Source organism: Lolium rigidum, chromosome 7 (assembly GCF_022539505.1).
Source record: "Lolium rigidum isolate FL_2022 chromosome 7, APGP_CSIRO_Lrig_0.1, whole genome shotgun sequence".
Lineage (NCBI taxonomy): Eukaryota > Viridiplantae > Streptophyta > Magnoliopsida > Poales > Poaceae > Lolium > Lolium rigidum.
The window spans coordinates 262,690,114-262,712,217 of NC_061514.1; positions in this window are offsets into that span (position 1 = coordinate 262,690,114).

Sequence of the window (22,104 nt, forward strand, 5' to 3'; positions counted from 1 at the left end):
CTGATCGTGACGTGAAGTTTATGAGCTACTTCTGGAAGACACTTTGGGGAAAGCTGGGGACGAAGCTACTTTTCAGCACTACTTGTCATCCCCAAACTAATGGTAAAACTAATGTGGTGAATAGAAAATTGTCACAGTTGTTGAGATCCATGATCAAGAAGAACTTGAAGGAGTGGGAAGATTGTTTGCCACATGTGGAGTTTGCTTATAACAAGGCGGTACATTCTACCACAGAGTTGTGTCCCTTTGAGGTGGTGTATGGTTTCAAACCCATTACTCCACTTGATTTGTTGCCTTTGCCCATACATGAGAGAGTCAATATGGAGGTATCAAAGAGGGCAGATTATGTACGGAAGATACATGTGAAGACTAAAGAGTTGATAGAGAAGAAAGGCCAGAGCAATGCTGCAAGAGTGAACAAGAAGCGTAAGGATATGTTGTTCAAGCCTGGTGATATAGCCTGGGTAGATTTTCGTAAGGATAGGTTCCCGAAGCTACGGAAGTCCAAGTTACTTCCTCGTGGTGCTGGTCCTTACAAAGTGCTTGCCAAGATCAATGATAATGCATACTCTATAGATCGTCCAATTGTTGAGTTTGGTGTCAGTAATTCTTTCAATGTGGCTGATTTGACACCATATGACGAAGAAGACCTTGGAGCGTCGAGGTCGACGCCTTTTGAAGGGGGGGGGAGATGATGAGGACATCCCTACTACACTACTACCTCCGTCATTGCAAGATGAAGACGATGCTGCTGTGAAGCTCAAGTCCAATGAAGTCAGGATTGGACCCATTACAAGGGCTCGTGCGAAGCTACTCAAACAACATGTGAACTTGTTCCTAAATGATACTTTGATTGATGAGAAATTTATACTGCATAAGTCCTTTTATTTATGCATGATCAGGTACGAAGAGGGAGCAAGCATCGCACGAGGAGGAGAGGAGAAGCTAGACGTGAAGCTGGACATGGAGCTGGACATGAAGCTGGACATGAAGACAACCCATGGACGCGCGAGGGAGGAGCGGGAGGCATGCGCGAGGGAGGAAGAAGAAGCTTTCAAGGCCGGTGCCAGGCCCGGTCCGACCGGCCACTACGTCGGCCGACCCGGTCACAGGCCCGGTACAACCGGCTCCCACGCCGGGAGAGCCCGGTTCCGACCGGCTTCTACACTGGTGCCAAACGGGGGGTGTACTGTAAGACACCTCGGCACCCCGGTCATGACCCGGTCCCAGGCCCGGTCCAAACCAGAGCAGTCGGTCCCAGGCCCGGTTGACCAGCCCCCACGCCGGCCGAGTCCAAGTCTGTCTCGACCAGATCCAATCTGGGTTGGTTTTTAATGTATCTTTTCGACCCCGGGTCGTTCTGAACCCCTATATAAGTACCCAGGACGCCCCCAAATTAGTTTGAGACCACGTTTAAGATAAAACCTAGTTCATAGTTGATTGCTTTGCAACTCTATTGAATCTCTACACCAATCCGCATCGATTCGGTGTTTTGCTACTGAAAGTCTTGTGTGATCTGCTGTTCCATTGGGAATTAGACGGTTGCAACTTACCGCTTCGTGGTCGGCGGCTACGTGCGCAAGTGTGTGGAGTTGCGAATATCTTGCAGGGTTGAGAGTTGTTGCATTGGCGATAAGGATCTGCCGAGAGACTCGTCAGCGTCATACAAGTTATCATCCACTTATCATCGATTCCATCCGCTGTGTTCATCGCGTGTTCATCACCACCCCGTCGCTTACTGAGAAGATCGGGCAACCCCTTATCAGTCGTGGCCTGGGATGTCGTCTATACACCAAAGGACTTGGGTGGGCTGGGTGTGGCGGAGGAGATGTTTCAAAGTGCATAAACTGTGAGATCGGGAATGGCTAAACCTGTGTTTTTGGTCTGACAGGTGGATAGATGGAAGGAGCGTCGAGCAATTGGCACGTCAGCTGATGCCTTTTGTTACTCCGGCGGCTAAGGCAATGATGGTGGCTGAGGCTCTTCATGAGGACTGATGGATTGCAGCGATCAGAGAGGCGCCGTCGATGCCGGCAATTGTGGAATTTCTGGAAACATGGGATGTGGTGCGTCAGGTTACCCTTACTGAAATGGCTGATCCCATCACTTGGAAGCTCTCGGCCTCGGGAGCGTATTCCACAAAGACGGCCTACATGGCATTCTTCCTGGGATGAGAAAGAGCCATGGCTGCTTCTGATCTTTGGGGAGCAGGAGGGCCGCTGAAATTCAAAATTCACATGTGGTTCTGGACCGCTGATCGTTTGGAGCGGAGAGGGCTGCAACATCCAGCCTTGTGCACCCTGTGCTACCAGGAACAGCGAGCCACATTATCCTGCAATATTCTTTCTCGAGACAGATTTGCTACTCGTTCCTGCTTGAACTGAGACTTCATCGTTTCACCCCGTCTATGGAGGATGAGATCACGGAATGGTGGAGCACACTCTTGGAGGCGATTCCAAAGAAGAAGAGGAAGGAGATTAACGCTCTCGTCTTGCTCATAGCTAGAAGTATTTGGTTGGAGAGGAGCAGCCAGGTTATTGATAAATTCGCTACCTTGCCCGCGGAGGTTTGCGTAAAATCAAGGTAGAGTGGGAGTTGTGGAAAACCGCCGGTTTGTGGAGAGTAGGTCAAGAGGGAGAGAGTGTGTGTGCGTGCGTGTGTGCGTGCGTGCGTGCGTGCGTGCGTGTGTGTGCGTGTGTGTGCGTGTGTGTGTGCGTGTGTGTGTGTGTGTGTGTGTGTGTGTGTGGGTGCGTGCGTGTGCGTGCGTGCGTGCGTGGGTGGAGGGAGCCCTTTCGCATGTGATCGGATGCTCAATTTCTTGTAAACTTCGTTCCTTTCTATCTTAATAAAGAAGACACGTAGTTCTCGTGCATGTTCTTGAAAAAATACAAATATTTAGGATCGAAATGATTCCAAGGATACCATGGAAATCGTTTCGAGCTAAACATATTTGTACGAGTACAATATTTGATCATCTTTGGTTCTCAAATGATTCAGATTTTTTTGTCCCTTTTTTGAATTACTATTTTTTTTAGAATGTCATGGGTGCTTGGCACCCATGAGCATAGATGTATTTTCCATGTATCAAATGATATTAGTTTTATGTTGTACTCCCTCTGTTCCGATCTAATCGATGCAAAGTAGTGGCTAGCTAGTAGAGCATATACGTGATGTTCAGTGTCATTTGAACCGGAACGGGGCAGTACATGTTAATGTTGTTTTTCCAAAAGTTGGCCAAAGTTTTCATAGTTTGTCTTCTTAAAAATAACCTCGTATGCTTTATTTATTAGAACAGTGGTAGTATTACCTAACCATTTATATCGCTTGCCACTTTTAATTAAGTTGGCTAGTGCACCCATTTCATAATAGGCACATTCGCTCCATGGGCCGTGTCGTCTCAATTCCTGCTAGATTACGCCCCGAATTCGCTGATGGTGTCCCGGCGGGGAGAGGATCCTCCAACTCAGAAAATCATGTGGTCTTAGTCAGAGGATCCCGTTTATGTCTTGTTTGGTACTAGTGTTTTAGTGGTACTAGATGATACCCCGCACTTTGTTGCGGAAACGGTACATAAAACTCATGAAGAATCAATAATAGCAGAGTGTACAACATAATTGTTTTGACATTACAGTTAAAGAGGTAGAAATAGATACGACTAAAAAACCCCATTGATGACAATAATAAGACATATCAATATATAAAAAGACATAAAATAATCATATAAGTCATATGCATTTATCTAATTCATTCATTCTCCAGTCATATGGTGTGTAAACCATAGACACAACACCGTGATGCATGATTAAAGCCAAACTACCTCAAAACAAAAATGTTATCATACATGTGAATCAACTTTATACTATAATTTCCTAAATGCCACAGATAGTGGTAAATGACAGAAATTCTTTTTGTGGCGAATTGGTAAAAGAAATTTTGATTTAGTGGGGTAGATTCACCTGCAAAAAAAAGGATTAGTGTTGGATTCACACCTCCTTCAGTCGGCTGCTATGCAAATGCCAAAAAAGAAAACGTTACCAGTTCAGATTTTCTCTGTTCATAATTGCAAGAGGAAAGGAGTTCACCCAAAGAGCAAGTTAATACACATCATATCTTGGCTCATCTCCAACCAATACAACCACTGAATTTGAAAAACTCAAGTACATAAGATTGAAAGGCGTGTTTAGCATTAAATAAAAAAATCTTGATTCTTAATTAGTTGTTCACTTCTATCAGTAAGATAAAGGGAAAGATACAAATAACTGGTAGGCCGGGAATTTTATCCCATATCTCAAAAGACAAAATTTTCTGATCTTAGCATCATACTCTATCAAACACATGATCGTACCAAGTAAGTGAATATGTTGGTTGCATCTAAGAGTAGTTGGTTCTATATTATATCACTTTGCAGAGGTGCAGATCTTAAATATAAAGGAGAGGGAACCCCATTCACTGATTAGTTTTATTCGGAGAGAGAAAATTACATTTTAAAAGTCGGCGATGGTTATAAAAAAAAATAGCAGTACATACATAATCATGCAAATAAGAAGAGGAATAGGAATATGGTACTTGTTAAGTGATCAAACAAAGGTATTTGACAACATAAATATCTGTCAACATTTACAGCGAAGCAGAATATACCTCCTTTTCTTGCAATCGCAACAGAAGTTATCATCATCTGAATGAACCTATCAAGAAAAAAATATAATGGTAAGGAGAAACGAATAACTCTCTTGTTAAGTAAGAAAGCATGCAGTGGCAAGCTGCGGGTAAAAGGGAGATCAATTTATTTGCATGTTATTACATATACTTGTCATTGAGCTTTTGGAGTTCGACTTGAAATACATTTACTGCAGGCAACAACAGATAAAGCATCTCGTCAAAATTGATACCTGCTTGGAGTATAAGGTGTAATACTTTCATCATGTCTCCTTCCCTGCTAAGACAAACTGAAAGAAAAGAGGATTTCCATATTTAAACATCAAATACACAAATGAGCCGGAGATCCAAAAGGAAAAATTGATTTCACCAATAGAGAATATGAAGATGATCAATATTGATATACATAAATAGGAAGCTAAAAGCATTTGATTGGGGAATTGGATTTACATACCAAGAACATATTGCTTGTAGTTCTAGTCCAGGATTGACACATTGAGAAAGAACCGTGTCAATAACCGAAATAATGATGGTGCACTGGGAACATTCCGCAGGAGAAGCCGATGGTGGTGCAGAGCTTTCAAGCACAACGACAGTTCAATGATGGTTGACTCATGATGGTATGGCAATCAGCTCACCCTCAAGGTGCCGATCTATGGAGATCGATCTACAACACATGCTGCGGCAGCAAGAGCAGATGGCCATATATAGTCGCGAAATCGTGCATTTCCACTCTTCAGTTTAATTGCAGGAACATGAAAGGCCAAAGTACTCATAGTGGGGCATTGATTTTTGGTATAGTAGATTGAAAGTCAGCAGCATGTACGTGAGGATGTGGGCGAGAGACTGTGCCAGCGCTAGCCGGGAAGGGCCGCACGCGGCGACGGTTTCTGCTAGGCTAGCAGCCGGGAGAAGGTGAGCGAACTGAACCAAGGATAGAGATTAGAGAGAGCTCTGTGGACATTGATTACCGTGGATTTAATCTGTCCATCCACATTCTGTTTGGCGAAGAAGAGAAAGTTTCCACGAGATCGGACTCTACCTGATCTTTTGAACTGGACTGACTGATCTTTATTACAAAGATAAATGCTGCTGCCAGAGATAGAACAACAACGGGCTCCATTGTTGAAAAAATAAATGCAACCAATGAAGGATAACATGGTGGCATGACTTTAAGAGAATAGAAAACTGAACGCATGGAACAGAATGTGTGCAAAATCATGCAGCTTTTTCTTTTTTATTAGGTGGCAAATTGTCCTAGGTGGCAAGCTATGATTGCTTGGAGGTGGATGATGAGGTGGATACCTTGCATGTCAAGAGAAATATAGTTAGTGGGGATGAACTTCTTAGTTATATAAGATTAGTGGGGACAATACTTTAAAGGGATTTCTATTTCTGTGTCTCGGGTCCTTAGTTGTGCTCAGTTTTCTCCAGCTTCTTAGTTTTTCCTCAGTTTTTCCCAGGTCTTGTCTGAAACCCGCAGAAGGAGCTCGGACGGGAGGAATCCCGTTAAGTTGACCGTTAGTGGGACCGTTGTTGGCGCCCCGCCATGGACACGACTCCACTTATTCAGATTATCGTGGGACCCACAACTTGTCCACGCTAGCGCGCCGGACCCACAGCTTACCCAGGTAACCGTTGCAAAAAGGTAGCCCGAGCCAGCCCCGCGCCCATGCCCGTGCCATTGCTTCCCCTTTCTTTCCCCGCGCCCCATTGTTCTTCTTCTCCGCCAGCGGCAGCCCTTCTCCGGCAGGCGGGTGATGTCTAGTTTCTCTTTGACCTCCCGTTCCGTGCCTTTGACAAGATGCCCTGACTGCCCACACAAGGAGCCTCTGAAGCGGTCGATCTGTAAGACGGATGACAATGGCAAACGTAGACGTGAGTACCTTGCATGCGAGAGCTTGCCATATAGAGATGTGGATAAGGTTAGATCTCGCACCAATTGCTCTGTTTTCTCTCGATTTTCTTGTTATTCCCTCGAATTTGGGATTTAGGGTTCACGTTGTTGTTTTCAGATCCTGAAGAAATGCAGGCATTTCGAGTGGATCGATGTGTACGTTCAGAGGCTTCAATTGCAGGAATCAAGTGGCGATATTGGGGAGCGCAATTTGGGAGGGGGAGACTTGTTGTAGAGAATGCGGCGGAGAGAGGAGCCGTTCCGATTAGGGACCTTCTGATTATGCCTAATGCTCCCAATGCAGAACTAGTGGAAGTGAAGGGAGAACTGAAGAAAATGAACAAGCAGTTATGGCAGCTGATCGAGTTGAAGAAGCAAGCTAATCTGGTGGTTGGTTTTTTTTTGTTGTATAATTGCGATCGGATTCTTATCATTGCTCATCAGGCGCTAGAAGTTGTTACAAGGGATCCCTTGTTACAAATCCATTATTCAGTTACATGTACTTGTAGTTGTTTTCAAAGTTAGTGTGTGCATTCACCGAAATTACCAAAAATAAATAAAAATACGTGTTAGGGAATATAGGAATGCTAAAGATAGTTGATAATTGTTAGAGGGGTGACTAATAATGCATTCACCGAAATCCCACAAATATGTATGTCTCATGTTTATACCAAAATTATACCATTTTTGGGACGTTTCCAATAGCCAACACTATAATCCCTAAAAGAAAAGGAATGCAAAATATAGTTGATAATTGTTAGAGGGGTGATAAATAATGCATCACCGAAATCCCACAAATATGTATGCATCATGTTTATACCAAAATTATACCACTTTTGGGACGTTTGAAATTACCAAAACTATATCCCAAACTATATTCCCTAAAAGAAAAGGAATGCTAAAAATAGTTGATAATTGTTAGAGGGGTGATAAATAATCCATTCGCCGAAATCCCACAAATATGCCAAATATGTATGTCTCATGTTTATACCAAAATTATACTACTTTTGGGTCGTTTCAAATTACCAAAACTATATTCCCTAAAAGAAAAGGAATGCTAAAGATAGTTGATAATGCATTCACTGAAATCCCACAAATATGTATGCCTCATATTTATACCAAAATTATACTACTTTGGGGACGTTTGAAATTACCAAAACTATATCCCAAACTATATTACCTAAAAAAAAAGAATGGTAAAGAAATTTAATAATTGTTAGAGGGGTGATAAATAATCCATTCACCGAAATCCCACAAATATGCCAAATATGTATGCCTCATGTTTATACGAAAATTATACCACTTTTGGGCCATTTCAAATTACAAAAACAATATTCCCTAAAAGAAAAGGAATGCTAAAGAAAGTTGATAATTGTTAGAGGGGTGTGATGGCGTGTATTTCACACGTTCGTTGGGCAACCCCAAGAGGAAGGTATGATGCGCACAGCAGCAAGTTTTCCCTCAGAAAGAAACCAAGGTTTATCGAACCAGGAGGAGCCAAGAAGCACGTTGAAGGTTGATGGCGGCGGGATGTAGTGCGGCGCAACACCGGAGATTCCGGCGCCAACGTGGAACCCGCACAACACAACCAAAGTACTTTGCCCCAACGAAACAGTTGAGGTTGTCAATCTCACCGGCTTGCTGTAACAAAGGATTAACCGTATTGTGTGGAAGATGATTGTTTGCGAGAGAAAACAAGTAAAAACAAGTATTGCAGCAGATTTGTATTTCGGTATTAAAAGAATGGACCGGGGTCCACAGTTCACTAGAGGTGTCTCTCCCATAAGATAAAAGCATGTTGGGTGAACAAATTACGATCGGGCAATTGACAAATAGAGAGAGCATAACAATGCACATACATGACATGATAAGTATAGTGAGATTTAATTGGGCATTACGACAAAGTACATAGACCGCCATCCAACCGCATCTATGCCTAAAAAGTCCACCTTCAGGTTATCATCCGAACCCCTCCGATATTAAGTTGCAAAGCAACAGACAATTGCATTAAGTATGGTGCGTAATGTAATCAGCAACTACATCCTCGGACATAGCGCCAATGTTTTATCCCTAGTGGCAACAGCACAACACAACCTTAGAACTTTCGTCACTCGTCCCGTGTATCAATGCGGGCATGAACCCACTATCGAGCATAAGTACTCCCTCTTGGAGTTAAAAGTAAAAACTTGGCCGCAGCCTCTACTAGAAACGGAGAGCATGCAAGATCATAAACAACACATGTATAATAACTTGATAATTAACATGACATAGTATTCTCTATCCATCGGATCCCGACAAACACAACATATAGAATTACATATAGATGATCTTGATCATGTTAGGCAGCTCACAAGATCCAACAATGAAGCACAATGAGGAGAAGACAACCATCTAGCTACTGCTATGGACCCATAGTCCAGGGGTAGACTACTCACTCATCACTCCGGAGGCGACCATGGCGGCGTAGAGTCCTCCGGGAGATGATTCCCCTCTCCGGCAGGGTGCCGGAGGCGATCTCCTCGGATCCCCCGAGATGGGATCGGCGGCGACGGCGTCTCAGCAAGGTTTTCCGTATCGTGGCTCTCGGTACTGGGGGTTTCGTCACGGAGGCTTTAAGTAGGCGGAAGGGCAAGTCAAGAGGCGGCACGGGGGCCCACACCATAGGCCGGCGCGGCCAGGGGTGGGGCCGCGCCGCCCTAGGGTTTGGCCACCCCGTGGCCCCTCTTCGTCTCGTCTTCGGACTTCCGGAAGCTTCGTGGAAAAATAGGCCCCCGGGCTTTGATTTCGTCCAATTCCGAGAATATTTCGTTACTAGGATTTCTGAAACCAAAAACAGCAGAAAACAAGAATCGGCACTTCGGCATCTTGTTAATAGGTTAGTTCCGTGAAAATGCACGAATATGACATAAAGTGTGCATAAAACATGTAGGTATCATCAATAATATGGCATAGAACATAAGAAATTATCGATACGTCGGAGACGTATCAAGCATCCCCAAGCTTAGTTCTCGCTCGTCCCGAGCGGGTAAAACGATAACAAAGATAATTTCTGAAGTGATATGCCATCATAACCTTGATCATACTATTTGTAAACATATGTAGTGGATGCAGCGATCAAAACAATGGTGATGACATGAGTAAACAAGTGAATCATATAGCAAAGACTTTTCATGAATAGTACTTCAAGACAAGTATTAATAAGTCTTGCATAAGAGTTAACTCATAAAGCAATAAATCAAAGTAAAGGTATTGAAGCAACACAAAGGAAGATTAAGTTTCAGCGGTTGCTTTCAACTTGTAACATGTATATCTCATGGATAATTGTCAACATAGAGTAATATAACAAGTACAATATGCAAGTATGTAAGAATCAATGCACGGTTCACACAAGTGTTTGCTTCTTGAGGTGGAGAGAAATAGGTGAACTGACTCAACATAAAAGTAAAGAGAATGGTCCTTCAAAGAGGAAAGCATCGATTGCTATATTTGTGCTAGAGCTTTTATTTTGAAAACATGAAACAATTTTGTCAACGTTAGTAATAAAGCATATGAGTTATGTACATTATATCTTACAAGTTGCAAGTCTCATGCATAGTATACTAATAGTGCCCGCACCTTGTCCTAATTAACTTGGACTACCGGATCTTTGCAATGCACATGTTTTGACCAAGTGTCACAATGGGGTACCTCCATGCCGCCTGTACAAAGGTCTAAGGAGAAAGCTCGCATTTTGGATTTCTCGCTTTTGATTATGATGAGGACATCCCATCTATTGATACAACCGCTGTACCTACAGCCACACAAATACAAGGACCAATTACTCGAGCTCGTGCCAAACAACTTAACTATCAGGTACTTTCGTTTCTTGGAACTGTTCCTCATATACATGAGAATATGATGCTGCCTAAATCAGATATGTTTGTTACTCTTAGGAATGATGGACCTAGCATGGATGAGGAGGACAAGCATTGGAGCATGATCACGCATGGAGGAGATGGCAGCAAACACTTGAGGATTGAAGATGACGCCACAAGTGGAGATTTCAGGACTTTGAAGCCACCATAAGAAGAGATGAAGACATGGACGAAATATAGAGTTCTCCACTTCATAATTTCGTCCATAGCATAATATGGTGCTGCGTCACCTTTAGTTTTGGGCCAGGCCCATGTCATTTTCGTCGGAATTAAGTCAGCCACTTTTTAGAGTCCGTATTGAAGGGGGAAAGGCCTTCTAGGGTTTGGTTCGGCCACCATACGTATGGCTGGTCGAAACCCCACCTTTTCCTCCTTTAAATACCCCCATAGCCGTCACGATTAGACTGGGATTTTGATTAGATTAAAAGTTAGCCATCGCTGCAACTCTCGTGTACTTCTTTTGAGGCCAACGCCCAGAACAAGACCGACTATTCGGAATCCCACCTTATTCAATAAAGCTTTCATCTTTCATCCGCAATATTCTGATTGCAATATTAGTTCTTACTTGTTCTCGATTTCAGGTAGGAATTAAGACCCTCGCTGGTCGGGCTGATCGTGCATCCGCAAGATCAGTAACTCCCGGAGATTGTCCTAGCGATTGCATTGGCGCACGAGCTTTGCACGTGTAGTCGGATCGTCAAGCACGAACTCCACCAACAAATCGACGCTATCATACTCTCATCGAAAGATCGGCCACCTTTGCCCTATCAGATTATTCTCAACTTAGACATCCATACCGGGACAACATGGACAACAGATAATGGACTCCTCTTTTATGCAAAAGCATGTGGCAACAATTATTATTCTCATATGAGATTGAGGATATGTGTCCAAACTGAAACTTCCACCATGAATCATGGCTTTAGTTAGCGGCCCAAAGTTCTTCTCTAACAACATGCATGCTCCAACCATGAAGGTGGTAGATCTCTCTTGCTTCGATACAAGACGGACATGCATAGCAACTCACATGATATCCAACAAGAAATAGTTGATGGCGTCCCCGAAACATGGTTACCGCTCAACAAGCAACTTAATAAGAGATAAAGTGCATAAGTACATATTCAATACTACAATAGTTTTTAAGCTATTTGTCCCATGAGCTATATATTGCAAAGGTGAATTATGGAATTTTAAAGGTAGCACTCAAGCAATTTACTTTGGAATGGCGGATAAATACCATGTAGTAGGTAGGTATGGTGGACACAAATGGCATAGTGGTTGGCTCAAGTATTTTGGATGCATGAGAAGTATTCCCTCTCGATACAAGGTTTAGGCTAGCAAGGCTATTTGAAACAAACACAAGGATGAACGGTACAGACAAAACTCACATAAAAGACATATGGTAAACATTATAAGACTCCATACCGTCTTCCTTGTTGTTCAAAACTCAATACTAGATGTTATCTAGACTCTAGAGAAACTAAATATGCAAACCAAATTAGCAAGCTCTAAGTATTTCTTCATTAATGGGTGCAAAGTATATGATGCAAGAGCTTAAACATGAGCACAACAATTGCCAAGTATCAAATTATCCAAGACATTTTAGAGTTACTACATGTAGCATTTTCCAATTCCAACCATATAACAATTTAACGAAGGAGAAACTTCGCCATGAATACTATGAGTAGAACCTAAGGACATATTTGTCCATATGCAACAGCGGAGCGTGTCTCTCTCCCATAAAGTGAATGCTAGGATCCATTTTATTCAAACAAAACAAAAACAAAAACAAACCGACGCTCCAAGCAAAGTACATAAGATGTGGCCGAATAAAAATATAGTTTCGGGGGAGGAACCCGATAATGTTGTCGATGAAGAAGGGGATGCCTTGGGCATCCCCAAGCTTAGACGCTTGAGTCTTCTTAATATATGCAGGGGTGAACCACCGGGGCATCCCCAAGCTTAGAGCTTTCACTCTCCTTAATCATATTGCATCATACTCCTCTCTTGATCCTTGAAAACTTCCTCCACACCAAACTCGAAACAACTCATTAGAGGGTTAGTGCATAATAAAAATTCACATGTTCAGAGGTGACACAATCATTCTTAACACTTCTGGACATTGCATAAAGCTACTGGACATTAATGGATCAAAGAAATTCATCCAACATAGCAAAAGAGGCAATGCGAAATAAAAGACAGAATCTGTCAAAACAGAACAGTCCGTAAAGATGGATTTTATTAGGCCACCAGACTTGCTCAAACGAAAATGCTCAAATTGAATGAAAGTTGCGTACATATCTGAGGATCACTCACGTAAATTGGAATAATTTTCTGAGTTACCTACAGAGAATTAGACCAGATTCGTGACAGCAAAGAAATCTGTTTCTGCGCAGTAATCCAAATCTAGTACTTACTTTTCTATCAAAGACTTTACTTGGCACAAAAAAACATAAAACTAAGATAAGGAGAGGTTGCTACAGTAGTAAACAACTTCCAAGACACAAATATAAAACAAAAATACTGTAGTAAAAACATGGGTTGTCTCCCATAAGCGCTTTCTTTAACGCCTTTCAGCTAGGCGCGAAAGTGTAACTCAAGTAACATCGAGAGATGAAGCATCAACATCATAATTTGTTCTAATAATAGAATCATAAGGTACCTTCATTCTCTTTCTAGGGAAGTGTTCCATACCTTTTTTGAGAGGAAATTGATATTTAATATTACCTTCCTTCATATCAATAGTAGCACCAACGGTTCGAAGAAAAGGTCTTCCCAATATAATGGGGCAAGATGCATTGCATTCAATATCCAAGACAACAAAATCAACGGGGACAAGGTTATTGTTAACCATAATATGAACATTATCAACTTTCCCCAAAGGTTTCTTTTTAGCATTATCGGCGAGATTAACATCCAAATAACAATTCTTCAATGGTGGCAAGTCAAGCATATCATAGACTTTTTTAGGCATAACAGAAATACTTGCACCAAGATCACATAAAGCATTACAATCAAAATCTTTGATTCTCATTTTAATGATGGGCTCCCAACCATCCTCTAGATTTCTAGGAATAGAAGCTTCAAGTTTTAGTTTCTCTTCTCTAGCTTTTATGAGAGCATTTGTAATATGTTTTGTGAAAGCCAAATTTATAGCGCTAGCATTGGGACTCTTAGCAAGTTTTTGCAAGAACTTTATAACTTCAGAGATGTGGCAATCATCAAAATCTAAATCATTACAATCTAAAGCAATGGGATTATCATCCCCAAGGTTGGAAAAAATTTCAGCAGTTTTATCACAGGCAGTTTCAGCAGTTTTAGCAGTTTCAGGTAATTTTGCGCGCTTTGCACTAGGAGTAGAAGCTTTGCTAACACCAATTATTTTATAATGGATAGTAGGAGGTGCAGCAACATATAAATCATTAGCATTGCTAGTGGTGGTAATAGTCCAAACTTTAGCTACATTTTCCTTTTTAGCTAGTTTTTCATTTTCTTCTCTATCCCACCTAGCACGCAGTTCAGCCATTAATCTTATATTCTCATTAATTCTAACTTGGATGGCATTTGCTGTAGTAACAATTTTATTTTCAATATCCCTATTAGGCATAACTTTCGATTTCAAAAGATCAACATCGGAGGCAAGACTATCAACTCTAGAAACAAGAATATCAATTTTATTGAGCTTTTCCTCAACAGATTTGTTAAAGGCAGTTTGTGTACTAATAAATTCTTTAAGCATGGCCTCAAGTCCAGGGGGTGTATTCCTATTATTGTTGTAAGAATTCCCATAAGAATTAGCATAACCGTTACCATTATTATAAGGATATGGCCTATAGTTATTACTAGAATTGTTCCGATAAGCATTGTTGTTGAAATTATTATTTTTAATGAAGTTTACATCAACATGTTCTTCTTGTGCAACCAATGAAGCTAATGGAACATTATTAGGATCAACATTAGTCCTATCATTCGCAAGCATAGACATAATAGCATCAACCTTATCATTCAAGGAAGAGGATTCTTCAACGGAATTTACCTTCTTACCTTGTGGAGCTCTTTCCGTGTGCCATTCAGAGTAATTAACCATCATATTATCAAGAAGCTTTGTTGCTTCACCAAGAGTGATGGACATAAAGGTACCTCCAGCAGCTGAATCCAATAAATTCCGCGAAGAAAAATTTAGTCCTGCATAGAAGGTTTGGATGATCATCCAAGTAGTCGATCCATGGGTTGGGCAATTTTTAACCAGAGATTTCATTCTTTCCCAAGCTTGAGCAACATGTTCATTATCTAATTGTTTAAAATTCATTATGCTACTCCTCAAAGATATAATTTTAGCAGGGGGATAATATCTACCAATAAAAGCATCCTTGCATTTAGTCCATGAATCAATACTATTCTTAGGCGGAGATAGCAACCAATCTTTAGCTCTTCCTCTTAATGAGAAAGGGAACAATTTTAATTTTATAATGTCACCATCTACATCTTTATATTTTTGCATTTCACATAGTTCAACAAAATTATTGAGATGGGCAGCAGCATCATCGGAACTAACACCAGAAAATTGCTCTCGCATAACAAGATTTAGTAAAGCAGGTTTAATTTCAAAGAATTCTGCTGTAGTAGCGGGTGGAGCAATAGGTGTGCATAAGAAATCATTATTATTTGTGCTAGTGAAGTCACGCAACTTAGTATTTTCAGGGTTGGCCATTTTAGCAACAAGTAAATAAAGCAAACTAGATAAAGTAAATGCAAGTAGACTAATTTTTTTGTGTTTTCAATATAGCAAACAAGACGAGTAAATAAAGTAAAGCTAGCAACTAATTTTTTTGTGTTTTGATATAAGTGCAGCAAACAAAGTAGTAAATAAAATAAAGCAAGACAAAAACAAAGTAAAGAGATTGAGAAGTGGAGACTCCCCTTGCAGCGTGTCTTGATCTCCCGACAACGGCGCCGTGAAAATATGCTTGATGGCGTGTATTTCACACGTTCGTTGGGCAACCCCAAGAGGAAGGTATGATGCGCACAGCGAGCAAGTTTTCCCTCGGAAAGAAACCAAGGTTTATCGAACCGGGAGGAGCCAAGAAGCACGTTGAAGGTTGATGGCGGCGGGATGTAGTGCGGCGCAACACCGGAGATTCCGGCGCCAACGTGGAACCTGCACAACACAACCAAAGTACTTTGCCCCAACGAAACAGTGAGGTTGTCAATCTCACCGGCTTGCTGTAACAAAGGATTAACCGTATTGTGTGGAAGATGATTGTTTGCGGAGAAAACGAGTAAAAACAAGTATTGCAGCAGATTTGTATTTCGAGTATTAAAAGAATGGACCGGGGTCCACAGTTCACTAGAGGTGTCTCTCCCATAAGATAAAAGCATGTTGGGTGAACAAATTACGGTCGGGCAATTGACAAATAGAGAGAGCATAACAATGCACATACATGACATGATAAGTATAGTGAGATTTAATTGGGCATTACGACAAAGTACATAGACCGCCATCCAACCGCATCTATGCCTAAAAAGTCCACCTTCGAGGTTATCATCCGAACCCCCTCCAGTATTAAGTTGCAAAGCAACGGACAATTGCATTAAGTATGGTGCGTAATGTAATCAAGCAACTACATCCTCGGACATAGCGCCAATGTTTTATCCCTAGTGGCAACAGCACAACACAACCTTAGAACTTTCATCACATCGTCCCGGTATCAATGCGGGCATGAACCCACTATCGAGCATAAGTACTCCCTCTTGGAGTTAAAAGTAAAAACTTGGCTAGAGCCTCTACTAGAAACGGAGAGCATGCAAGATCATAAACAACACATGTATAATAACTTGATAATTAACATGACATAGTATTCTCTATCCATCGGATCCCGACAAACACAACATATAGAATTACATATAGATGATCTTGATCATGTTAGGAAGCTCACAAGATCCAACAATGAAGCACAATGAGGAGAAGACAACCATCTAGCTACCTGCTATGGACCCATAGTCCAGGGGTAGACTACTCACTCATCACTCCGGAGGCGACCATGGCGGCGTAGAGTCCTCCGGGAGATGATTCCCCTCTCCGGCAGGGTGCCGGAGGCGATCTCTGGATCCCCCGAGATGGGATCGGCGGCGACGGCGTCTCGGTAAGGTTTTCCGTATCGTGGCTCTCGGTGCTCGGGGGTTTCGTCACGGAGGCTTTAAGTAGGCGGAAGGGCAAGTCAAGAGGCGGCACGGGGGCCCACACCATAGGCCGGCGCGGCCGGGGGTGGGGCCGCACCGCCCTAGGGTTTGGCCACCCCGTGGCCCCTCTTCGTCTCGTCTTCGGACTTCGGAAGCTTCGTGGAAAAATAGGCCCCTGGGCTTTGATTTCGTCCAATTCCGAGAATATTTCGTTACTAGGATTTCTGAAACCAAAAACAGCGAGAAAACAGCAATCGGCACTTCGGCATCTTGTTAATAGGTTAGTTCCAGAAAATGCACGAATATGACATAAAGTGTGCATAAAACATGTAGGTATCATCAATAATATGGCATAGAACATAAGAAATTATCGATACGTCGGAGACGTATCAGGGTGATAAATAATCCATTCACCAAAATCCCACAAATATGTATACCTCGTGTTTGTACCAAAAATATACCACTTTTGGGACATTTCAAATAACCAAAACTATATCCCAAACTATATTCCCTAAAAGAAAAGGAATGCCTACAAGAGTTTATAATTTTTAGCGCGTGAAAAATAATACAGATAGAGGGTGGAAGCTAGCCGCCGACAGAGAGAGAGAGAGTGTGGTGGCCCCGATCAGAGAGAGAAATGGGCCATCCTGCCCGTTAGATCATACGATCAACGGTCGGTGGGCACGATCCGCGTGACAAGGGCTAGACCATTCAGGGCAAGGTTGGGCGTCCCCTGTGAGAATTTGTGAAGAGAGAGGGAAAAACTGAGTAGTATCAAGAAACCAAGGACACGTGAGTAGTAAACAGACTAAGGGATTCAAATATGAGATTTAAAAAATGGAAAATGCGTGTTTTGTACAATGAAACCCATCTTGGCCTACCTCAAACTATTTGCAATACAAATATACATGAGTGTGAAAATTGTGGCCTCATTCAGACAAACTATGTTTTGGGGAAAGCTGTTTTGGGAAGGGCTTATTATGGAAAGCCATGCACCTTCATAGCTACTAGGTGATTTGAGAAGTGGCAATTTGTGGTAAAACTTGATTTATGTATGATTGTTATGGTTTCCAACGTGGCAGGTCGCGTAAGAAGACTCCTGAGTAAGTGCCAATATGGTTTTATCTTTTTTGGGATTTTTTGTGCATGAAATGACTCAATTAGATAGCTTAATCCCATTTGTTGACTCTCTGTTGACCAGCCACTTGAGGGTAAAACTGAAGCCAGTATTAGCACTCAAGGGGAAAACTGAGCACACAAAAAATGCTAGTATAAGATTCGAGGGTATACCTAAGTATATCTAAATTTTGAGGGTTAGAATCGAGGACGCGTGTTGCGGTGCAGAAGTGGAACATGTGCAATTGTTGACGCGTAGGACGCGGGTCGCGGTGCAACGTGCAATCGTGGACGCGTGTAGCGGTGCAGAAGTCGAAGACGTGCAGACGTGCAACCGTGCACGCGTAGGACGTGGGTGGCATTTACGACCCCTAGCATTTATAGACGCCTCTCCCTGTTCGCCTCCTCCCACTATCTCACTGTCACTCTCACTCCCTCACGCAACGCCGCCTCTCACGTCCCATCATTTTCTCCAAAGCAAAAAAAAAAACCCTCTCCGTCTCCGCGCTCCCTCTCCTCTGCCGGCGATGGACAAGGAGAATGCGAATCCGTCCTTCGTCCTCAACGCCGTCCCCGCTAACCACGGCGCCTCCGTCTTCGGCGTCGTCCCCTCTACGGTCGTCGCCGCCGCCGGTGCATTGGCGGCTCCCGACGGTGCATCGGAGGCTGCCGCCGGTGGCGTTCAGATCCCGCCGGGATGGGACCCCTACGAGGTGGTGTCGTGTACGGCTGTCTGCCAAACCCCTATGACACCTGCATGGAAGACCCTTGGAACGAGGTAACTACGGTTTGCTCCCTTGTTGTTCCTCTTCCCTTGTTTTTTCAACCCTATTTTTGCTGGTTCCATGATTACTTGCCGATCTGTCGGTACGATGAGTATTGGGTTAATATTTACGCCAATTTTATTCCTATTTGATTCGATCCCTTCTTGATTTATGCAAGTAATCAAGGGATCTCAATCAGTTAAGATTTGGGGTTAAGATTTGAGGTTCGGCCGTTCGGTTAATTTATGCAAGTAATCATGTGATCTCAATCAGTTAAGATTTGGGGTTAGGATTTGGGGTTTGGCCGTTCGGTTAATTTATTCAGATCTGGAATTTGTTTCTTTGCCTATGATGAATCATTGGGCACAAATTTGTACAGAGCGGGTTCAGCGAACCATTGATGTGTACAAATCTGTTGTGCATGAGCTTTTTTTCCTAGCTTACCCCGTCCCTGTAGATATATAATTGTGTTCAATCTAACTGAGGCTGCCTCTTTTTTCCTAGCTTTGTTATGTTGCAACTCATTCACTCATACTTTCCGTTTGATATGGATCAGATGTCTGGCAGCGACGTCGGCAGCGACGAGGAGGAAGAGCACGTCAAGACTCGACAGGTGCTGCGGAGGCTGCAGGTCGGCCATATCGTCTCCTACTTCGCCAAAGGTGCCTACAAGTGCCCCTTCTGCACTAGGAGACTCGGCGGCACCGACTTCAACTACCTCCTCACGCATGTCGAGGACATCGGAAGGACCTTCCCCAAGGTCGGCTCGACGGTGAACGTCTACTCCTTCCGCGCCAAGCACACGGCGCTCGGCATTCACCTCCGCAACTTCCAGCGGGTGGAGATCGCCGCCGGGTGCATGCCTCCGCTCAAGCCCAAGGTGCCCAAGATCAAGGGACAGGGGAGCAAGAACTAGAGGAGGAGGAGCCAGATGGAGTAGGCGGAGTCCAGGACGTGTGCTACTGCTGCAAAACAACTTTTTATTTTGTTGTTGTTAATATGTTGGTGTTGTCAAGAACCTTATTTTGGCTGTTGTATGCAGCTTATTATCTACCTATTATCTATCCCTATTGTACTATACTTGATTGTTGGGCGCCCTTGATTGCTTAGATGTTTTAGAGTGTACTGCATTCAAACTAAAAAGAGTGAACCTACACACTGAAACCTAGACTAGATACAAACTAAAGTAGATGAATAAAAGAAAAAATCAAAACATCTTATATACATGCACGGATGGAGTACATATAAACCAAGTTCGGTGAGGTCATTAATATGGACCAGAGGAAGTACTAGATTTGCTGCCATATTTAGCAAAAAACGAGGGCCAAAAGGAACAAATAATTGAAGAAAGACAGAAATGGAAACTTCTGTAGATTTGATAATAGTTTGGTGAAAAAAGACAGAGAGAAAAAGGGGAAAATAGTGCTCTTAAAAGCGATATGCCAATTTGGACCGAGAGAGACAGAACCCAGCTCCTGCTCACGTACAACCAAACGCGGTCTCGTCCTGTCCCAAGTGGTCCCTTTCTACCAGCCCCAAGCGACGCGGCCCCACATGACGCGGCCCCACACGTCAGCACGGAACGGTCAACTAAACGGGAATCCTACCGTCCGACCTCCTTCTTTGGGTTTCGTACAAGGGCCTGGGAAACCGAGGAAAAACTAAGGAGATGGGGGAAAATGAGTACTACTAAGGAACCGAGGGCACGAAAATAGAAAGCCCTACTTTAAAGTATTGAGTGAATCTCTGATGTCACCTAATCCCCACAAAACCCCATCCCCAATCCACTAGGTAGGGGTAGAATATTGGGGATTGAAAAAATTACAAAAAATTGGGGAAAACGGAAATAAGTGAGGATTAAATTTGCTCATACTCTAGCACCAAACATGTATTGGAAATAAGTGAGGATTTGAAGTTTGGAGCGGATTATCCCGCTAATCCCCACTAAAACTTTAGTACCAAACAAGCCCTTAACAGGATTAAGGGAAATTGCTCCCTAACTCCCGAGTGTTTTGTACCCCTGTTCCGCCAAAGACACGCATTAGTGGGCCGGCCTAATTTAGTTTCCGTGACGCGCTTCACTTGAGGCAACGATTCGTGTCGCTCTAGTCAGTACCTATGTGTTGCTTCTAGTGACGTTAAGATTAAGTGAGTGTTTTCTATTTACCTTTTCCATTCTATTTTTACCCTTCATTTATTTAACTTATTCCTTATTTAAGTACTTTTTTACTTTATTTACAATGAAATATATGTTCCTCATGTTTTGGAAATTGACTCCATAATTTTATTGTTCCTATATTTATTTATTTTCTTCAATGATGTTTATTCTCCTTCGTGTATAATTATTCGTGTTTCCCTCACTGTCATGATTTGCTATTAATACCATTTTTTATTCCACTTCAACTTGTTCCATTTGCGGTATTTTTCGTTGCATGGTTCATATATTTTTTTCCCTCTTTTCAGTTTCGTTCTACGCGTAGATTCGATGTGTTCCTTTATGTTATAAGTTTTGCGCTGATGTAGTGTGATTTTGTTCCTTACATGCTATTCTTTGTATTCACATGGAGTCGATTTGTTCTCCTCGGACACTATAGTTTTGTTTTGCATGGAGATCTATTTTTTTCTTCCATGCTATAAGTTTTGTCCCACCTATACTTTGATTTTGTTCTTTTTAGTCTAATTTGATGTTCTAGGGGTATGAAATTTTTGTTCCTAGGATACTACGGTTTTTTTCACATATAGATTCATTTTTTTTCCTCCGCGCAATAAATTTTGCTTCAACAATATTATGATATTTTCCATGTATTGTAATTTGTTGTTTCTAGGAGAGACGATTTTTTGTTCCTCGAACACTACAATTTTGTTCACCTATAGATTTGATTTGTTCTTTTTTGGTATAATTTTTGATCCATTAGACCGTCATATTAATTGTTCCATGTATTCTAACTTGTTATTCTTGTGTGTGTGTGTGGAGGGGGGGGGGGTGATTTTCTTTCGTTCAACATTATAGTTTTGTTCCACCTTTAGGTTATATTATTTTCTTCGCGCTATAAGTTTTGCCCCAACTATGATGTGATTTGTTTCTTCTATAGTCAAATTGTTCGTTTCCGGCGGAGACAAATTTTGTGTTTCTCGGTCACTACAATTCTGTTCCACATGTAGATTCGATATTTTTTTTTCTGCTATATGTTTGTCCCAGCTATATCGTTTTTTTTTTGTTCATTGTAGTCTAATTTGTTGGTCCTGGGGGAGGAGGGTTTTGTTCCTAAGACATTACAGTTATGTTCCACATATTTGTTCCTTTGTGCTAGAAGTCCCGTAACTACATTGTGATTTTGTTTCTTGTAGTCTAATTTTTGTTCCTAGCAATTTTTTGTTCCTGTAAAACTATAGTTTTGTTCCACATGTAGATTCGATTTGTTCTTTCATTCTATCCGTTTTTCCCCAATTATAATGTGATTTATGTTCCCTGGAGTCTAATTTTTTATTCGATGGAAGGCAATTTTGTTTCTATAGAACACTAAAGTTTTGTTCCACTTGTAGATTCTATTTTTTCCATCACGCTATAAGTTTTTCC